This window comes from Glycine soja, chromosome 4 (genome assembly GCF_004193775.1).
Source record: "Glycine soja cultivar W05 chromosome 4, ASM419377v2, whole genome shotgun sequence".
Taxonomy (NCBI): Eukaryota; Viridiplantae; Streptophyta; class Magnoliopsida; order Fabales; family Fabaceae; genus Glycine; species Glycine soja.
In genome coordinates this window covers 36103957-36121323 of record NC_041005.1, presented here as the reverse complement: position 1 = coordinate 36121323, position 17367 = coordinate 36103957, and the positions used below count along the sequence as shown (strand labels likewise).

General features: G+C 36.1%; 1 long non-coding RNA gene and 2 pseudogenes across 2 annotated transcripts; 1 reads left to right on the top strand and 2 right to left on the bottom strand.

Moving 5' to 3' along the window:
• Window positions 1–1770: 1770 nt before the first annotated feature.
• LOC114409631 lies at window positions 1771–8305 on the top strand. Of its 2 annotated transcripts, XR_003666152.1 has the most exons (3): window positions 1771–2237; window positions 7364–7636; window positions 7749–8305. It is a non-coding gene; the product is annotated as an uncharacterized LOC114409631 (long non-coding RNA). The 2 variants fall into 2 exon arrangements; XR_003666151.1 differs by having other exon boundaries at window positions 1774–2237; window positions 7364–8305.
• On the bottom strand, window positions 7700–9689 carry LOC114409629 (annotated as a pseudogene).
• Window positions 9690–11766: 2077 nt separating this feature from the next.
• Window positions 11767–12491, bottom strand: LOC114410770 (annotated as a pseudogene).
• Window positions 12492–17367: the final 4876 nt, after the last annotated feature.

Genomic DNA, 17367 nt, shown 5'->3' with positions numbered 1-17367 from the left:
AATTTTGAATTTCGGTGTTGTAAAAAAAAAATCATTGATTTGATTAGCTCGGTGTAGAAAAGGGAGGGACATAGAAGAAAGTAAGAAACTATTGATGCTGGAATCACTTGCTGCAATCTTTTCATAAGAATCTATACAACAACCAATTTGCATTTGTAGATCCCTTTTATCCCAATAAGCAGACACTTTCCTTCCGGTTTCTAAGATTCTTGGATCCTTTGATTTCTAGAAGGTTAAAGGTAATTTTTTGTCCATTATGTTTTAATTTTTTTTGATAAGTTTTAAAAATTTTATTTTGATATTTTATGTTTTTGAAAATTTCATTTTGATAACATTAAGTTTCAAAAGTTTCATTTTAATTTTTTATATTTTTAAAAATTTCATTTTGATTATTTCTTTCGTTTTCCATTAAAAACATTAGTGTTCCATCAATGTTTTAAATTTTAAAATAATTATTATTTTAGATGTCATTATTTTACTTATATTTAATGTTTCCTCAAAATTTAAAATATAATATCTTTTTTAGGAGTTAACTTATAAGTTTATATATATACAAGATCATAAAGTAGTCAAAATCTTGATAACACATGCTCAAAATGAGTGATTTTATAATCATTGATATATACGATAAGAAATAATTTGATGCTCATCTACAACTAAAGGGGTCAAGGAACAAAATTTCTATTTCATAAGTTATCCTAAAATAATCAAATTGAGATACCTGTACCATCTCAATATATCAAAGAATTATATCTATATCTTTATATTCATTTCAAATTAAATTTCAATATCTTCAAGATTGTTATAACAATATAAATTACATTTTCCTTAATTTAATTCCCAAGTCAATTTCTATTAGCTATTCATAACAATTTAAATTGCTATTCTCATAGCTTTATTCATTGAACGTATATCCCTTCTATTTTGTTGATTATACTTGTTAGTCTATGTGTATATCTTCATATAGCCTAAGCCATCCCTCTTGATTGTCCTTGAACCTAGACCATGGAAGTATGGTTATAGTCCCATTCCATTAGAGTGGGATCCATAGCCTACGATACTAATATTGACAATAGTGTATCAAATAAATATAATCCGATCTTAAATTTATTTTTGTTTTTATAAAACCACCTTTTATCACCAACAGATTAAATGGTATTTGTCTGTCATTTTTTTTTCTATTTTCTTCCTCCAAAACTTTGATTGAATCAACCTTATCCCTAGACATGACAATGGGGCGGGTCGGATACGGGTATTGTCTTCCCAATCCCTTACCTCGACTCCTCAACATATGAGTTCTCATACCCGTACCCGATACCCGACGGGTTTGAGTTTATTGTCTCATCCCTGTACCCGTCGGGTATCGGGTATCCTCAACCTCGTTCCACACACCATTAAAAAAAATTGTAAAAAATATATTAAAAATTTAATTTTAGAAAAAAATAAATTGATTGTTAAACATTTATTTTTAACTAATATATCAATAAATTTATTATAACGCGTGTGTCTACATAAATAGTTAAGAAAATAATATTAAATTATGTAAAAATTCTAAAATAAAATTAACTAATAATAAAAATTATATGTCTTTTAATTAAATTATGCAAAAATTCTAAAGATTTTAAGTGGCGGGACGGGTTCGGGTTCGGGGTCGGGACGGGTATAGTAATCCCATACCCGATTTTTGGTTATCGGGGAAAACCCGAACCCGAACCCATACCCGGTCAACTCGGGTATTACCCGTCAAAGTCGAGACGGATTCGGGCGGGTACCCACGGGTACGGGTTTTCTTGCCATGTCTACTTATCCCTCCACTAACACCACCTGCCACCGCCACATTCCCTGCAACCGAGACTAGCTATCAACAAAAGCTATCACTTGCTCTTTATTTTCTTCTCAAGCCTGCAAGCTAGCAACCTCATGAAGCCATCCTCACCTCTCACAAGCTCCCTAGGTCACAATCGAGGTTTTTCCACCCACCAAAAATAAAACCTTTCTCCACACATGGGTAAAAAGCCAAGGTCCAGCCCTCTAAGTACATTAGAGCACAAATTCTTGCTCCCACACCCATTGCATGTCAACAATTTGAGCCTCTAAGGCCAAAACTAGAGCTTAATCGGTAAGACTTCATCGTTTCAGAATTCCTTCTCTACATTGTAACATCGAGGTCATACGCATCAATCGGACAACCGAGGGAAAAGTTACACCACTTGGAAGATGAAGGGCACTACGCATAGGTAAGGGGGGGAGTGAGGGATAGCATAGACATCGACATTAGGAGAGAGTTAGGGGTTCTCTACTCCTAACTTCTTTTGGGGTTCGATGCCGACGAGTCGATATGAGATTCGTAGTTTAGTGTTTTGGGATTTTCTTTGACAAATGCCTTGAGTATTGTTTTTGTGCTTATATGTGTACCTAACGTCATTGAGAGATTAGTGTGAATCTTTCATGAATCGGTGAACACCAACTCAAAAGCAATTAGTGTAATTGCTTAAGGAACACCTTAATTACCTTGATATGTGTGATTGTATGTGTATCGTAATGATCAATGTTGTATATGCTTTAATTCTCTTTATTCAGATCTGACTTGTGAATCTATTGATGATCTAAATGGTTTTATTTAAGTGATTAAATTGAAGTTAGATATGTCAAGGATGTGAAATTATGCTTAAATGTTATGTTTGAGATGAAAGCTACTTGGGATTTTTCATGGATCGTGGATCTGAGTTAAGGATTTGCAATTGTATGAATTACATGTCTTATACTCTAATTATAACCTGTTTTAAGTGAGGTCAGTTTTATCTTGGATTATTAGAGGTTATACATTTGAAATGAGAAAGTTAGAACGCAATATGATAAGTCATATATTGAAATTTGCCTAGAATTGAACCTGTTTTCATAATTGCTATATAAGCGCTCTATTTTGAACCTGACTTGGCATGTTAAAACCATTAGAGAGTTAAGCCTCAGCTTTATAATCTAAGTGGTCTCACCCCAATCTGATATTCCTATGAATTGTAGCAATTTTTTTTTTTATCTTGATGGGTTCAAAATAGTAATTGTAAAGAATGGATTGTGTGTAATGTGTAATTAGCGGAATGGTTAATTGTGCAAATCTTAGATACAGCCTCTGAAACTTCCATCTATTTTGTCCCTGTTCTAAAAAGCCTAAAATTACTCAAAAACAGGCCTTGATAGGATTGAAGTCAAAATATGCAAATCTTATATACAGCCTCTGAAACTTCTATCTATTTTGTACAACATGAAACAATAGGATTAAAGTCAAAATATGCTGCTGAATTTTTTTTTTTGAACCGCCAAAAATAAATATAATATATTAATAGATAAGAGTACCAGGGGTACTACAACTAACACAGGAGAAAGATCTCCTGATAAGATACAAAAGACATGAGCCCCACATGAGAAACATCTCAATCCCAACCCTACAAAGCAAAACTTAAGCAAAGGCTAAAGACATTGTTGAGGACCATTGGTGAAAAAGAACACTGAAATCCTTTTCCCACCCCTTGAGCCAAGTCCAAGTTAGGAAAATAGAATTGTCCACCAACTTAGAGATGTCAAACGAATGATTGTGAAACACCAAGTCATTCCTGGATTTCCAAATTGACTTTGTAGCAGCCAACCACCATATCTTCCATCTTCTATTGATATCGTTTCCTCCAGCTGTAGATGAGTGCTGAAGAAAGTTATCCATCGGGCTATAGTGGAGAACTCTATCTTCCTTGACCCAAGTAAAGAATTCCCACCACAGAGGCAACACTTTGTCGCAAGTGAAGAACAAATGGGAGGCAGTTTCAGGTTGATTTTGACAGAGTGGACACAGGTCATTGTCAAGCTGAATTTGTCTCCTAGATAGATTATCCTTAGTAGGGAGTCTATCCCAAAGCAGTCTCCAAGCAAAAGATAGAGTTGTAGGAGGGACTTTAAGGTCCCAAAGCTGATGAAAACCCGAACCTTGAGCTTCAGAGAACTGCTCAGCTTTAATAAGGTTATAGGCAGATTTGGTAGAGAATATCCCATTAGGTTCAGCTCCCCACAGCCAGGTGTCCTTCAGATTGCCACGTATTCTGATAGCTGCAATATGATCTATAAAAGTTGAAGCTACCCCCATCTCACTGTTGAACAAGTTTCGTCTCCAAGAGAAAGTCCATTCCCACCCATTTTCAGAAAAATAACCCATGTCTTCCACAATGTGTAATCTTTGGGAAGAGATTTGGTATAATTCTGGAAATTGCTCTTTAAGAGGTACCCCGCCGTCAACCCAAGGGTCTTCCCAGAAAAGAGTTTGGTCTCCCCTACCCACCTTCCAAGAGAACTGCTTGGAGACATCCTCCATGTCCGGGTGCTGATTAACATACCTTAAGTCAGACCACCATTGAGAGAAGTATTTCTTTGAAGGCCTCTGGTCCAAACCTCTCCATCCCTTGTACTTTGAAATTAGGATCCTGCTCCAAAGCTGGTCTGATTGGTGAAACATCAGCCATTTCCATTTAATTAGGAGAGCATTGTTAAGTGCTTTAATGTCTTTAATTCCCAAGCCTCCCATAGCTCTAGAGGCACACACTTTACTCTAAGCTATCCATGCTATCTTCTTCCCTTCACTGCTGCCACCCCAGAGAAATTTCCTTTGAATTGCAGTTAGCCTATTAATCACTGCTGTAGGGGCCCTGAAAAAAGACAAATAAAACATAGGCAGTGCTGTTAGGACAGCATTAATTAGGGTAATTCTGCCAGCCATAGAAATGCTTCTCTGTTTCCATTTGTTGAGCCTAGCCTCGAATTTTCTGATAATGGGTTCCCACACCACCGTTCTTCTCGAATTAGCTCCAATTGGAATCCCTAAGTAGCAGAATGGGAAGTTGAGCAGAGCACAGTTTAAGAAGGCAGCAGCAGAGAGGCACCAATCCTCAGATTTCCCTATAGCTCCAAATTGGCTTTTAGCAAAGTTGATTCGCAGGCCATAAGCCATCTCGAAACATCTAAGCATGGCCTTCACAGTTTTCACATTGTCCATAGAAGCTTCTCCAAAAAAAATAGTGTCATCTGCATATTGGAGAATGTTCACAGGCACTTTATTCTTCCCCACCAGAAAGCTTTGGAAGCAGTTTTTGCTAGTTGCTTCCCTCATCAAACTTGTCAGCCCTTCAGCAACCAAGTCAAATAAAAGCGGGGTCAAGGGATTCCCTTGTCTCAGGCCTCTTTGAGGCTTAAACTCAGAGGTTGGGCTTCCATTCACAAGGATTGACACAGAAGCTGAGGTGATGCATCCCTTGATCCAGCTAATCCATCGTTCATGAAAACCCATTCTTCTCATCATGTAGAAATGGAAATGCCATGACACAGAATCATAGGCCTTTTCAAAGTCTACTTTAAAGACCATACATGACCTCTTGGACCTCCTTGCCTCCTCCTCTACCTCATTAGCAACCAAAACACCATGCTGCAGCTGTCTATCTTTTACAAAGGCTGACTGCCTTTCATCAATGAGGTGAGTTAAGACCTTTCTCAGCCTATTAGCTAGCAATTTATCAATGACTTTGTAGACGCATCCTATGAGGGAAATAGGTCTAAAGTCACTAATAGACTGAGGGTCCTTAAGCTTAGGGATGAGAGCAATGAAAGAAGAATTACCGCCCTTAGGAAATGTAGCATTCACATAGAATTCTGCAATAAGCGTTAGAAAATCAGGTTTTAGCTCCTTCCAAAAGTGTTTAATAAATTTGAAGTTAAACCCATCTGAACCCGGGCTTTTGTCGCTTCCACAGTTCCACACAGCACACCTTATCTCTTCTTCATTAAAAGGCTGGACCATCATCTTCCTCTGGGTAGGAGACAGAACATTAAAATGAACTCCATCCAAGTTGGGTCTATTCAGATGAGGTTCATTGAATCTATTCTGAAAATGCTGCAGAACTTCAGCCTTGATCAAGTCAGGATTTTCTACCCAAGTACCATCCATCTTCAGCCCCCTCAAGGTGTTTCTCCTCCTGCTGAAGTTGATAATTTTATGGAAATAAGAGCTGTTACTATCCCCCTCCTTAATCCATTTACTTCTAGATTTCTGTCTGACAAAAGATTCATGCAAATTAGCCTTTTCCCATAGATCAGCTTGAGTTTTCTTCAGCTGTAGGACTTGCTGGTCAGAAGGTTGATGAGGCATGGAATTCTCCAGATCATTCAACTTCTGCTGAAGCTGGTTAACCTTAAGACACAGGTCACCTACATTGTCTTTACTCCAACTTTTCAGCCTTTGTTTGAGAGCCTTTAGCTTGCATTTTAAAGCAAAGCCCCCCCCCACCTGAAAGGCTGATTCTCAGTCCAGCATTCCTTCTCCACCTTGTGATAGTCCTTGTTATTTAGTCAACCATCAAAAACCTTAAAAGGCTTAGGGCCCCAATCAATGCTCTTAGATTTCATGATGATAGGGCAATGATCAGAATAGTTCCTTTCAAGGTTATATTGAGAGCTGTCTGGCCACTTAGAGAGCCAACCATCAGAGACTACAACTCTATCCAGTTTGCTTTTACAAGAACCATTAGGCCTAACCCAGGTGAACAGCTTACCCGCACAAGGAATATCATCAACCTCCATAACAGCAAGCCAATCATTGAATTCAGATATAATGTTGGACTCTGAATTGCCACAATTGCTCCCCATTCTTTCTGAGGGATGCCTGATACAGTTAAAATCCCCAACAAGACACCAACACAGGTCTTAGGATTGCATCTTCCTTCTACTCAAGTCCTGCCACAGCCGCCTTTTACCCACGATATCATAGGGAGCATAAATATTGACCACAACTACCCTTTGCATATCAGGCAACCAAACCCCACCCAGCATAATGAAGCCCTTTTCAGAGACTCTAAGGTCAACCTGGAAATTATTGTTATTCCAAACACACAACAACCCCCCAGCAACATTCACAGCAACATTCACAGCAGACTGCCATTCCCAAGCAAGGTCAGTATCACCCCACAAAGCTTGGCAAGATGCCTTATCAAAGGACTCCCTCTTTGGTAAAGGGTATCACCCCACAAAGTTTGACAAAGGGTATCTAAGAAAAAATAGGAAATATTAGTTGAACAGTAACATAGCCAAAAGTTGTAATGGATTGGATGCTTAATTTTGAGGAACTAAATCTTCTGATGCAGCCTAAGTACTATTGTTTTATGAAGCACAAATAGCTTTTGCTTCTCATGTCTTCGTGTGATGAAAGTGATATAATGGATATGGATCTACCCTTGTTGAGTAATATAATTGCTTTTGTTAAAAAGAGAAAGGCAATTTGTTTTTTAAATTTATTTACTGGACCTTAAAACAATATCCTGTCATTCTAAAACAGGTGAGAATTCAAATCCAGGATACTTATGGTCATGGAGTGTAGCAGCAAACAGATCGTCGAGTTTATATTCAAGTTAGGAATTGATCTTTATTTATTTTAGAGAGAAGAAAGCAGAAAGAGGTGAGGGCAGGAATGCACTGAAATGCTAATGGAGATATTTGATGTGCCTCCCATTCCCGTGGTTTCACCTTTAATGTTATGGATTCAATCTTCAACAATACCTCAAAAAATGCTGCAAAAGATTAGAAGACAATGAGGTTTGCTGATGTTATGGTATGTAAGGATCAATAAAATTTTTATTTATTTTAAAATGTCTCTTATATTCTTTAAAACCGTACAAATGCAGCAGTGAGTTAAAAACTAGACTTTGAAAATGTTGGCATAGGAAACATGCAGGGACGAAGCATAGAGTGTCCCATTGAACTCTTGAATTTCACTGACGGATTCAGTACCAAACTCATCGACAAGAGGCACAGCCTCTAAAACTTTTAACCATCCTCGTTGACTCTGAGTCCTAGAGGCAAAACAGGAGGTTTTGGGGGTAGAGGTGACCCAAAAGGATAGTTCATTGCCACCCAAAACTCATTTTTGGAATTCCTCTTGATGTTCTCTGGTCTTCCTGGAATTTGCAACAATACTGAAATATTTGCTTTAGGTCCGGCAAGCCAGAATCTGCGAATTCTGTGGGAATTCAACTCACTAACAAGGACAAATGAACCATTGTCACTTACTGCCACAGCAAGATTGCTGAGCAACAATGAGGTTTGGTCGGTGGTTGGATCATATTTGTATAGGTTTCCAGAATAATCTGTGTTTTTTAGCAGTTCATGGAGATCCCTGCAAAATTCAAATGCCACAATTATAATTAGTGCATATTTGGATTCACATTGGATTATTCAAAATCATGTTGAAGTATCGACTAATATGATTTTAGATACAAAATCAAATGTTTTGTCTCACGTTAAAGAATTGATTTTGAGTTTAAAATTGACTTTGACATGAAGCAACTTGAACTAGCTTTATAATCCAAAATTATATACCAAATTTTACTAATAAGTTGCTTTTAGAAGAAAACATCTATACATAAATCTCTTAATTTCAAAATGAATTTCATTAAAATTTTTTTGCAAATGTTTACCCAAACAGACTTAGCCTACACTAGATATAATAGGGTTAGCATTACTCATGTTTTTCTTTGGTAAAGGATCAAACAAATGATCGACATCACCAGAAGTTTAGAACCCATCTTGAAGATTAAGCCATGATAGTTGAGCTACAAAGTACAAACAAACTGACTTTGTCCACATTTGCAATGCTTACATCACAAGCTAGCTATGCAACCACATGAAAAAGTGAAACCGTGAGAATGGATTACCTGAGCTTGAAGCTAGAGCTAGCTTCTGTAAAATAAACGCTTCCGGTTTCAGGGTCTAGATCTACCCTGGAAAGAAATCCAAAAAGGATTTCCCTGTGCATCAGCAACAAGTTGGGTTGCAGTACCTCCATAGTAAGGTACTTTCACAGGCCCCAAATAAGCATCAGCTATGAACAGTTCACCTGTCTGATAGTAGAAACTCAATCCTAAAGGCCTCCCACATGTTTCTTGAAGTGTTGAGAAGTCAGAAATGCCATCACAGATTGTCTTGTTCCTGCACCAACAATGGTTTTGGTTACATAAAAAGAAACAAAAGACAGACTCATCACCCGTGTTGATGATAGCAGACAGATACATACCTGTTTTGCAATGTGTAAGCAAATTTGACGAAACCAGAATACGTTTCTTCATATTTTAGAATTCTTCCATCAGAAACACCAGTGTAAGGCCCTCCACCGATGGAGTCAAATGCAAGGGACTGAGGGCCTGTCAATGATGAAGGGAAAAAGAGCCTGTGGAGTATTCTGGTGGAGGCATCCTTGGATGGTGAGTAGAAGAGGGAAATTAAGATCACAAGGATAGCTATTGTGTTAGTGCTCAACATGATTACCAACAATGTTGAACTAACTTAGTAATATTAATGTATAGTTGAAGCAGAAAGTGATATTATGTATAGATGAAACTGAAGTTGTTTTGGTTCCTTCTTTTGCAATGTCCTCAACCCTCCTTGTCATTATTAGAACGTGAAAGAGCCAAAGAAAGGAAAGTCTCCGGGGCCCAGCTTCAGGGCAAGAAGACGCAGGAAAGTCGAATTTTCTGGCAAAAATGTTCATAGTCTGTTGCAAGTTTGGATAGATTTATGGAAATCAAATAACTTGTACCATTCGAATGTCTTTCATTTGTAGTCTCGTTCTCTACAATACAAAAATAAAATAGGAAAACAAACGCTAATGTGTATATTTTGGTCCTTCATCTTGTTATTAAAATTTGTTTTAGTCATTTTTTTAAGATTGATTCTCCTTTAATTCTCAAAATTGAATTAATGTTGTCATTTCAAAATAGTGATCATTTTCAATTTTGGAATATGATTTTGAGCTTTTTTTTAATTGATTCAAGATGTGAAATTTATCTCATTAAATTCACATAGAACCCATATAATGTTCAAATAAAAAAATCATAAATAATAAGGTGACTAATTTTAGTTTCTCATTTTTTTTTCAATAGAATTTTTTTCAATTTTTTTGTTGTGTTTTTAATCCCTCTCTAATAATTTAGACCATTAAACTAAATAATTAATAAAATATTATATTTACATAATTTATATTATTATTATTATTTTACACTTGTAATCTAGTTAAGAAGCAACTTGTCGATCTTGAGCTCTCAAATTAAATGTGAGCCTTTTTAGCTTGATTTGATGAAGCACATAATCAAGCTCTAGCCCAGCTTGCCTGGTCCAGTTTGATCCGGCTATTAGATATCTTTTTCTAATTTTGTTAATAACAAAACATAGAGAATTTTTCATATTAAGAGTATTCACACTATATTTTCATTCTTTTCCTGAATGTAATAATAAATAAAATAATTACACTAAGATAAATATGACAATAACTTTTTTTGGAACTAAAACATTAATTGTAATAAACTGAGAGATCATTTTAATAATTTATGCTAAAATATCCTTTTGGTGTCTTATGTTTTTAATAATTTTTATTTTTATCCTTTATATTTTAAAATTCTCATTTTGATCCTTTTAGTTTGTAATATTATCCAAAATGATCATTCAATAATTTGATATAAAATAGTTAATTTTAACATTGTGGGGATTTTTAATCACCATAATCATATTTTATTAGATTTTTGAAAACTCTAGAAAGCTCTTTTTCTTCAATTGCAAAAACTTAGCAATATTTAAAAGAAACACAAATTGATCTTCTGGAGTACTTCAATTTCACAAAATACAATCCTAGCTGAGAAGCCATCAATGCATTTAACATATTCTAAAATCAAGATTAACAGAAAGCAATTGATTCGAGCCAAGACAAGCTCAAAAAAGGAAGAAAAAAAAATTGCTGTTAAGGGTGAGAATTGATGCAAGTACCTGATAAACATAAGGCTGAAAGGGCGTTGAGAAAAACGGTGCAGCCATGGCTGGGCCACAGGGATTACTTTTACGTTACTGACAGCCTATCTGGAGACATATACATGAAGAAATTAATTGAGTTATTATTGAAGAATTTATTTGATTTCTATCATGTAATAAATTCTCACGTCTAGATGTCAACCCATCACTCAAAAATTCAATATTATTGACTGGACATTCGTCTCACCTTTATTTTATAAATGAGTAGACAGATTTAATCGTAAAGACCAAGGTTGTCAAAGTCAAGTTTATGTAAATTTGACTCACAAACTTAACTTGGGTAAAGTTTAGCTATTATAAAAATAATATAAGAAAACTATAAATAGCATATTACTTCTAAAATAATAACAATTAACATTAGAAAAATATATTATAATAGAACAAAATAATATAGTTCTAACAGCCAACAAAATAAAATTATAATAGAAAGAAGCCATAAGATACTATAACAGAGAACACAGACAAAACAGAGAAAAGCCACTCAATGGTCAACGAGTCAAAATGGGTGGAAGACAAAGAAGGACTCATAAATGAAGTAGTCAATTGGGGGATAAGGGAGACGATTTTGAAATTGTGAACAGGAGCATGAAATTCTGAATGGATGATGTTGACGAACTTTTTTTACAAGATGTAGAAGTCTTAATGAATAGATGAACAAGGTTCAACAGAAATTAACTAACAATTACAGGAAAGCAAATATAAAATATAAACCAGGTCTCTGTGATCAAAAATAGATCTATGACTTTGCCATGAGGTGTAGTAGATACCTTCACTTTCTTTATAGTAAGTTGTAGCTCACAAAGAACCTCAGTAACATTTGCTACCCAAAAATTAGGACATTGAGTCATAACTTGGAATACTAATACCACCATTTATACATGTTAGTCATAACTTGGAGACAAGTTGATATTTGCTTTGAGAAACAAGATCCTTCTGCAATATCTTGCCAGCAGCTGACTTTGGAATAGTGTCAATGAAACTCACCTTTCTCACTTTGTTATATGGAGCCACCTGAAAATTCTCCATTTTACTTCAAGTTAAATAAAAAATAGTTAAAATGAGCTTAGGAAAGAGAGCTACCTAGCCTGCAACAAATTGAATGACTTGGTTTTCTGAGAGTTCAGAACCAGTTGCTCTCACCACATATGCCATTGGTATCTGTCCAGTTTCTTCATCTTCAACCCTGCAAACATATCTTTGTTACGCCATGAGAAAGTCATAGAAATAATGAAAAATGAAAGTGAAAATGTGATAGGGTAACACACGGTAACTGCTGCATCAACTATAAGGAGGTGACTTAGCACCACAGATTCCAGTTCTGCAGGAGTCACCTGACACAAGTAATTTGATACCTTGATATATATAACTAGAGCAGTTTACTGATATTCCAATTGAAAACTGAACTGCTATGACTTTGAGTACCTGATAACCATTGTACTTGATTAGCTCCTTTATACGTTCGACTATATAAACAAATCCATTCTCATCTATGTAACCAAGATCACCAGTCCTCAACCAACCTTCTGAATCAATTGTTGCACTTGTTGCCTCCAAATTTCCTAGATATCCTTTCATAATGGTAGGACTTTTGAACCATAATTCACCCTCTTTTTGAGGAGGCAAAGGCTTCCCCGTTTCAATATCTACAACTTTTGCACAAATAGTTGGAATTAGCTTCCCACATGAATCTGTATGAGCATTAGTATCTTTATCTGAGGCAAAAAATGTTGCTCCACCACTACTTTCTGTTAGGCCATAACCTTGCCTCAGTTCAATCCATGGAAACATCCTTCTAAACTCTTGTGCCACTTCCTTGCTCAAAGGTGCAGCACCTAACCCCACCCTTCTTAGGCTGGACAAGTCACACCTAGCTTTCCTTGCATGTTTTACTAGTGCAAGGATCATTGGTGGCACTGCTGGTAAGTCATATTTCTGCATCGAAATTGTTGTAACACAAACACACAACAATCCTAATCCAAAGAACAGAAGTCCGTAGATGTGAAACATTGGAATGAAGGCCAAGAAAACATCAAATTGGGATTCACATACAAATCTGCAGACCACAACAGTAGTCTCATTATGGAAATGAGATTTGCATGTGTCAAGGGGATACAGAATTCCATCTTCAGCTTTCAAAGATGATTTCACTGCATAACAATCTTGACAACTTCTAAATTAAATAAATGACCAAGTTACCTTTATTTCATTCGCCTCATCTGCAAATGTTAAATGATTTGTACAAAGAAATCCAACAAATTACTATTATTTTTATCAAAAGCGTTTCACCCAATTAAGGAAGGTACATTTCTGCATGAGCTTATTGGGTCATCGGACAAAAATGGAGGGTAACCAAATATTGATAAAAATATATATCCACACAACTGAATTAAACGTCAACTGACCATAATTGTTTATAATGTAAACAATGTAAATGTGTTGTGTCAAACAAAAATGTTCCTATGCCATCTACATTTTTCTAAATTCCTTATTTTTAAATAGGAGAAAATATGCTACCCATTTGTTGCGAAGTGTTGTCATGACCTCTTTGTTTAATGGTGTTCCATCACAAAATCACTGCAAAATTGAAAATATGAAAATACTGACGTACATAAAACATTGAATTAGACTTTGATACAAAAGTAACAATTAAAACCTGTTATAGCAAACATACCCTATTCCATTCATTCTTCAGACTGTCGCTCACTATGCACCACATCCAATGCATGACATAATATCCACACTCATAGCCTCCGGTTTGAACATGACTATAAATGCAATATGAAATATATTTACTAAAGCTACAACTATGAAAGTATTACATGGCAGTAACACGAGAGCACTTTTGAAGAAATAATGACATACCTTTGGTTCAATCCACCGAGGTACAGCTTGATCTGCCTTTCCTTCCAAACTACTGGTAATTGTCTTTATTGCACTAGTTTCAAAATACCATTAATGTATATAATATAAAAATCATTGTGTTTTACCACTACAATTGGTATACATTATTCGAATTTAATTAAATTTAGAAAGTAACCTGTTAACTGCAGCCTTGATGTTAACATCAGGCTTTTTACGCAAAGAACATAACCAAACAACAATATTGTCCTGTGGACATAGAACAACAAGTTGCTAATGTGCCCTGAAGACGAAAAACATTAGTTACACAATTATAATGCAAATTTTTGAACATTTTTCAACATCAAATTCACTTACTAATTCAAATAAGCTCCTAGGTACACTTGCCATTGTGATTCCTTGACCCATTTTTGAATGTATTGTTGACATTTTTGACGTTTGTCCTTTGCGTTGTGTATAGACTAAGGTTCAAGGAAACCATATAGTGATCCATAACCTAAGCTTGTGCTCCAATTATTCATAAACCTATTTCAAACATTTGAGGGCAATTTTGTTAATGGTATATTGTAACCAACATTAATTATCAGTTAATATATAATTTGAATAGCTACTAAACCAAATTAACTTACATCATCCACAACTATAGTATGGATATGTTCAAACATTTGTTACTTAAAATTATCTCGGTTACATCTGCGTGTGTGATGAAAAAGCCATCTTTGAGATTAGGTATCCCAAATTTCGCCCCATCAAATGGCAAATCAATTGGCTTTTGGTAAACATCAAACATGTTCTTAACCAATTTTCCTAATGGATCAACTACAGCCACTGCATTGTCCATTCCAACAGATGTAACCCTTTTCGATAGACGCTTTGGTGAATCCTACATGTTTAATGAAAATATCAATTACGATAATTTTATTTAAAAATGTGAGTGCAATTAATACTTAGAGGGAAAATAATATACCTCATTAGATACAGGTTTCACAAGATGTGTCGGCCACCCTACGAATGTGCCAATGGCCTGCTTCACAAATTGAATCTCTGATGTCGGAAAAGGGACTTGAGCGTCACCGACACTCACCCTAACCACATCATCTGCATAAGGGACATTGTGTATGGTGGATGCACTATCATACACTTTTCCCAATGCCACTAGTTCAGTACACTGGTCACCAACTACGTATAAGCCCATAGTATCCGCGTGAACATCAGAAGGCTCTTTACCTGATGGAATTGTGTCTGCTTTAGCATAGCTCCCCTTGGTGCTCACACGTGCAGCTAACACTTGTATATCAGGTGCCTCAAGTGGAGGTGAGTGTTGTGATGAAATTTGGGATAACTCTAATTTTATTGCTTGCTTCAACTCTTGTTTAGTTATTTCCAAACTACATTTGTTTTCCTCTTCTACCTTCCTCCTCCACACTTCCTATAATTTTTTGTTTTCTTCCTCTACCGATGATTTGAGCCAATTGTTGTTGACTGATTGATGTAGAAGAGCTGTTTGAGTCACGAGATGCTTGTCCAAAATACTGGCTGATTGTTACACCTTTCCCCGCCACACGTACACGACCTGGATGCTTTGGCCGACCAATAGCCATGTTCAATGTCATGATGACCATGTGGAACAAAGCTTCCCTGTGTCGTTTGTTCTTCTAAAGAGTCATGTTAAAAACACAGCATGACATTAAACATAATGCAGGTTCTTATTATACAATATACTAAGTCGGACTGTGAAACATAGAGGTAATTACTCACAATGTTGTCTGATATTTCTTGGGCTGTTGTAGAGGTCATCTGCCCATATCGCTTTGTGTGGGCCATCTTCCACTTCACATGTCTTCAAACGGGGGATGGTGGGTCAACACTTAGTGATAAATTTTCACTAAACTATGCTTGGTGTTCTCGTGTCTTCTTTTTCTAGTCCATTAGTTTTTTTTCTAGCAGTTCATAACCCCTACGAGACAGTAAGTGGGGGCAGTCATTGTATTTTTGAATTTCCTAGGCCCTTTTTTGCATTCCCTTACAAATAACCAAGAAATTTTTTGACAAAATTAGTAAATAAATAAATGATAAGAATTTCAATTTTTTACTTGAAAAGTACTTAAATATACCTGCCAGTTAGGGGTTTGGTGGCTTTTAGCAAATTCTGCCCATGTTGCTGCATCAATAACATACTTAACAAAAGGATCATCTTTCTGTTGATCGTCATTGTCAACATAAACATATTCTGTCGTTAAGGAGGACTTAAATTTCCTCCATCTAGTAGCGACCGTTGACATCACCTTCTTTTTAGCATTGTCACCTTCAAGGATGTCAAAATTTCCCTCCAAATCGAAATTGTTATGTAACAGTTAATGAATAATAATATTTTGAAATTATTTAAATAAAATTGAATACAAACGTCAACTTAAATACGCACTTACCAAAATGTCATCCTATACTAGGTTCTTTAAAGATTCTGGTACATCATTCCAATTGGAGTGGAGAATAGGAATTTTTTCTCGCGCTAGAACCCCTAAATAACTATGGAACTTTTCTTTATGGGGGCCTGATCCTCTCCCAGTGGTAGGATTGACGTTAATCATTGGCTGTGGCTGATCCAAACTTCGGACAATCAACCTTCTCAGCCTGGACGATTGTCTAGTCTTCCTAGACATAGCCTCTGAAGGATGTGGAGGGGACCTTTTGGGTGTTGCCATGAGTCTGCGTAAGTCCAAAAAATTGAGTTAGGACATAATCTTTTATATAAACAACATATAAGCATTAACTTGAAAATATCAAAATACAAAAATGTGTTACAATTATGAAATATGTTATATACATTACCTTGTTAATATGCAGTTACATACGAATATTCTCCCATAAACCTTCATCATGATCATTACGATTTGAATGTACATCATCCTCCTGATCTTCCCCATTTATGAAAGGCATTTGTTCACAGAAAGCCGACATCTCGTTGACATCAAGTGTTGAACCATCAATCAGGTCATCGATACAAGTTGTTCTCCCTTGTAGAACCACTGACCATCTTGAGTCATGGATCTTGGACATAAAACACCTGTCTAGCTTGCACTGCCATGATGAATGGATCATCGTTGTAAGCAACCTTTTGAAGGTCTACCAAAGTAAATCCCATTTTGTCTTTATGTACTCTAGTATTTCCATTAACCCATAAACACTTGAAAACATGCACTTTAAATTCATAGTAATCAAGCTCCCAAATATCTTCAATGACTCCATAGTAAGGCATGGACACTTGAATCAGATTTTTATCAGAAAAACTAAAAAAGTGACCTGAATGACCATCAACATTGACCCCACTATTTTGCACACTACTGTTTGCATCCCGTGACTTTGTGTAAAAAGAATTTCAGCTATGGAGTCATTGAAGATTAGTGAATTTCAGCTATGGTTCAACCCACTACTCCAAGATCAAATCCAAGATTCTCCACTAAGTGTGCTTAGGTGTCATGAGGCATGTAAAGCATGAAGGGCATGCAAAAAGTGTGATTATATGATGTGGCAATGAGGTGTAGCAAGCAAATGCTCACCTTCCCCTTAGGCTGGTCCGAAATTTAATTGGATTGGGCTTCTCCCAATTCAATTAAATTTCCCTCCCAT